Raw genomic sequence first — 5123 nt, 5'->3', positions numbered from 1 at the left:
AAAAAACTAGCGAGTCACGAAAAGAGAGAGAGGGGGGGGGGGAAGAGAAGAGAGAGAGAGAGAGAGAGAGAGAGAGAGAGAGAGAGAGAGAGAGAGAGAGAGAGACTTGACAAAATATCATACTCGTTAATCATCCATCCATCCATACATACATTATCCCCACTGAGGTGAAAGTTAATTTAAAAACAATAAGTATTTCCATTTTACCTTTGTGTCTGCATGAATGCGTTATACATTGATGCCTCCTGGCGGTCAAAGCGGGAGCACCACAAGGAACGGTTCAGGAGTTGGAACACCGAAGAAAAATGCATTGTTAAAGGGACATTGTTACTTTCATTTATTTACATTTAGTGGTATAAAAATACATTTTAATTCATTAACTTCCCTCTTGTGTTAGCTTTCAGGTTACACGGTCCATAGTACATAATCTAAATTCTTCTTATATCTAGGCTACCAATGTCAGGCCTCCTCATCCATAAAAATATTTTTGTTTTCCCACAAGTGTACCCCTTAATTTTGGTTTTAAAATGATAAAGTGAAGTTCAAGAGAATCAGATGAATGAATCAACGTCTTTTCTGTTACATGCCTAATACAGAAGGTCATCACAATACATCTGCTACGTATCGGTTTATTTTAGTCTTTATTTTAATATTTTTAACTATAAAGGTACCCATATGGCGGCTGGGTGGTTAGCATGCAGCCCCACGGTGCAGAGGTTAAAGTTCAAGTCCAGCTATTGCAGCCTCCCCATATAGAGTTTGCATGTTCTCTCTTTGCCTATGTGGGTTTCCTCCAGGCAGTCTGGTTTCCTCCCACATTCCCAAAAACAAGCATGTCAGGTTAATTGCCTAGTCCAAATTGTCTGATTGAGCAACTGAGTTGTCTGTCCCTGTGTGCCCTGCAACTGGCTGGCAACCAGTTCAGGGTGTCTAGCATCAGAGTCTTGGGGCTATCACTGAGTTGCTTGACCAGGGGATTTCTTAGCACCTATAGAAAAAAATCCTCTGCTTTTTGGGGTTGAGGTCCACCCTTGGCGGATGTGGGTCCACAACACAAATGCATTACAGTATATGCAGACTCGTCAAGTATGTTGTAAAGCACAACCATTGGCCTTCTCCTGGTCATACATTAGCAAGTGTAGGTGGAGGTCGGCTTCACTAATCCTTTATTTTTGTTTTAGTCGATGATAACTGTGGGCTGTCTGCCATTCAGCAGGTTCCTCAGGCTTATTTGTGTTTACTGTTCACACTATTCTAAATGTCCCTTGTAGAAATTATTGTCATACTGTAGCTGGTAATAAAAGGTTCATTGTGGCTCTGCAGTCCAGGAGTCATTTTTAGGCCAACACATTGAATTTCCCAACAGTGATGAATAAAGTAGCTATCTATCTATCTATCTGATTGTCCCCCTGATTTTTTTCTCAGTGATGCCACTGCAGCCTCACATGCTAATATATGTAAATTCCAGATATACAGTAGCTGCTTTTTAAATCACAGACTTCCCAGCTTTTGCCACAATCCCTTGTCTTAACTTGATATGTAATAGCTGAAGGGACAATTATCACGAAAAGGATCAAGATGTTCATCAACTGTCACTCTGGCCCTGGGTTGAACATTAGTAGTGGGACCCCCACTGTTCTGTCACAGACATACCTGCTGGGGGCAAGCTTTCCAGACCTGGCTCTGTTGTCTATTTTGTCAAATCTGAAGTGACATTGTTGCCAGGAAAATATTCTATAAATTACCAAATATATTGAATTGTCTTTGCATATCCTGACAATAGTTTGTTTTATTTTTGTGCAGGTATTCTGGTAAAACGGCAAAATAAGAATCCCCTAAAGTTACATGAGTGGGAGAGGAGAAAACTGTTACTATATTGACTGACAGTCCACTTATTACATTTTTGGCAGTAGTTAATCCTGTTTTTACAGCCGGGTCAAAACCGACCCTAACAATTCAAATGAAACTGTTTCAAATACATCAGATTATAATTTATTGAACACATTGTTTTAACTTTAGAAGATTAAAATAGACATTCCTGACAAAGTTAAGAAGCTTTAATGCAATAAACAAATGTATGTGTTTTTGTTTGCTTTTAAAATCCAAAACGGGTTACACAAGAGGAGAGTTAAAAAAACAAAACAATTGATTGTCACAACAAGAACAAAAGTAGGACCCAGATGCGTAACGTTACTCACAAGTTTATTGAAATATAGAGGAAAGGGAGCGCCAGTGATCCGGTGCTCGCTGGACGCAGAAAGCGAGCCGCTCACGGAATCGGAACGTGTTCCGAATGCGGAAGTGGATCTTCCGGAGCGGGAGATCGTAGAGTAGTTAGACGGAAAAACAGGTAGTTAGCTGGGACGGGAAATCAGTACGTGGTCGGGGTCAAAAAAACGGGTCGTTAGTCGGGACGGGAGATCAAAACGTGGTTGGGGTAAAAAACGGGTCGTTAGTCGGGACGAGAGATCAAAAAGTGGTCAGGGTCAAAAAACGGGTCTTAGCAGAAGACAAACGGGGAAATCAGGAACGGGTGAGTGGAAATCGGGTGACAAAACGGGACCGACGGGAGTCAAAGTAAAAAATGTTTGCCTTGTTAAAACAGAGGTCCGCTAACGGACTGACAACAGGCGAGTGAAAGTACTGCGCTTAAGTAGGTCAGGGAACCAATCAGGTAACCAGCAGCAGCTGGCGCCAAACAAGCGGGCACAGGTGAGTGTAATGAGTCATCATGACATTGATTGATTGTTTGATTTGAACAATATGCAAAAATGCATGACCTATTGTATAAATTTAGTTTACCAATTGTGTGTGTGCCAACTTATCCACAACCCCAAAACAGGCCAGGAAGCAAACAAAGGAAAGCTGTCCAAAGTTGTGGCCTCATGGGTTCCCTGAAGACCCAGGTTCATGGTTAAGAGATCTGTGAACCGTAAAGCTTGTGTATTAGATGCTTTGGGTTGTTGGTTGGGGGAAAAGGAGGGACTTTTCCCATAGGACTTTTAGTGACCATTGTAGAGGTTTATTGTTCTATATTCTTTATCAATTATCCATTATCCGTTATCGGTCAAATCATAATACACTACAAAGCCAAGAGGCCGAGACACTTGCTCTCAGCCAAGAGGCTGAGTTGATCTGACCCATTTTCTTGTAGGCTTTAGTTCAGGGATTGTGTAATAATCATTATCATCATCATCATCATCTGCACCGCTTATCCTCAGTAGGGTCGCGGGGGTGCTGGAGCCCATCCCAGCAATCATCAGGCAGTGGGCAGGGGACACCCTGAACTGGTTGCCAGCCAATCGCAGGGCACACAGGGACAGACAACTCGCTCATTCACACCTAGGGACAATTTTGGACCAGCCAATCCACCTGAAATGCATGTCTTTGGAATGTGGGAGGAAACCGGAGTGCCCGGATGAAACCCACGCAAGCCCGGGGAGAACATACAAACTCCGCACAGTAAGTCCGGTAGCTGGATTTGAACCCACACAGGAGGTTCCCGAGACCTTAGAACTGTGCCGCCGTGCTTTCCTGGTGTAATAATAGTTTGCAATAATCTGTGGTCTGTGCAGCCCTTTGAGACTCCTTGTGATCAAGGGCTATACAAAGAAACATGACTATTGACTTGACTTGATAGCAAAGTCATATATCAAAGAACTGCGGGTTCTCCGTGGGTGACCAACCCATTTACGAAGCCTTGATGTTAAACTGTGTTAGCTACATTGGCGTGACTTCAAAAATAAATTTGGTAGCGGAAGAGAAGGGCATGATGATGACAGAACTGTGCCTCAGCCGATCAATATTTCTTCACACTTCTCGCCCGCCAATTTAAGTGATGTCGAACTGCAGAATAATCGCAGCTGCCATCGTCCTAGACACAACATGGCCGAACAGCGACATCTTGTGGCGATTATGACAAAGACCCCAGTTAAAAGGCTCAGCGAAGATGAAACTTGGTCTTCTGAATATTCGATCGGCTACTTTCAAATATTTACTTGTTAATAATCTTATTCGTGATCGGAATCTTACGAAAATCTTACCGGCGAGCTATTTTCACAACAGGTCCGTGGTCGCCTCAGGTTTCCTTAGGGACCACCAGGTTGGAGACCCCTGGTTTACAGCATAGGAATTATGAGCACACTCACTTAAATTATGTTTAAAATATGTTATGCAGTATCTCGGCGAAAATATGAACAATTTTTAGAATTTTGTCCTGCAAAAACGTATAAGTCAAGTCAAGTCAAGTCATTTTTATTTGTATAGCCCTAAATCACGAAGAGTCTCAAAGGGCTTCACAGATTGTTACACTATATTACACAAACTATTTTCAACCGACAAGAGGAGTAGGTTATTCGTATGCAATGGAGTAGAAGTGAGTTTTAAGTTTAGATTTAAACATTTCCACTGAGGTTGCAGGTCGAATCTCAGGGGGAAGAGCATTCCACAGCACCGGTGCCCGGATGGAGAACGCTCTCGAACCAGCAGAAGACTTCTTTGCTCTCGGGATCATCAGAAGACCAGCACTCTCAGATCGTAGGCTTCGGACCGGGACATAGTGGCAGATCAGATCTAAAAGATAAGAGGGAGCAAGTCCATGTATGATTTTGTACAATACTAAGAGAACTTTGAAGTCACATCTTTGGCTAACTGGGAGCCAATGCAGGTTAGCCATAATCGGTGTTATGTGATCGTACTTTTTTGTCCTAGTTAAAAGCCTCGCTGCGGCATTTTGTACTAGCTGAAGAGACTTGATTCTGGACTTCGGGAGACCGGAGAGTAGTGCATTGCAGTAATCGAGACGGGAGGTAACAAATGCATGAATTATTGTTTCCGCATCAGACTGAGACAGTATTGAACGGATTTTAGCAATGTTGCGAAGATGGAAGAAGGCAGTTCTAGTAATTTGCTTTACATGCATCTCAAAGGATAGATCAGGGTCAAATATGACACCTAAATTTTTAACTGAGTCACTCTGTGTGATGTGACATTTGTCAATGTTCACAGCAGTTTTTGCGAATAAGTCCCGGCATTTAGAAGGACCAATGACTAACATTTCGGTCTTTTCAGAGTTAAGACGCAAGAAATTGAGTGACATCCACTTTTTTATCTCAGTGAGACAG

Source organism: Urocampus carinirostris, chromosome 9, assembly GCF_059441175.1.
Source record: "Urocampus carinirostris isolate Australia breed hairy pipefish chromosome 9, RoL_Ucar_1.0, whole genome shotgun sequence".
Classification (NCBI taxonomy): domain Eukaryota; kingdom Metazoa; phylum Chordata; class Actinopteri; order Syngnathiformes; family Syngnathidae; genus Urocampus; species Urocampus carinirostris.
The sequence above is the reverse complement of the archived record's forward strand: the minus strand, read 5'-3'. Positions refer to the sequence as shown.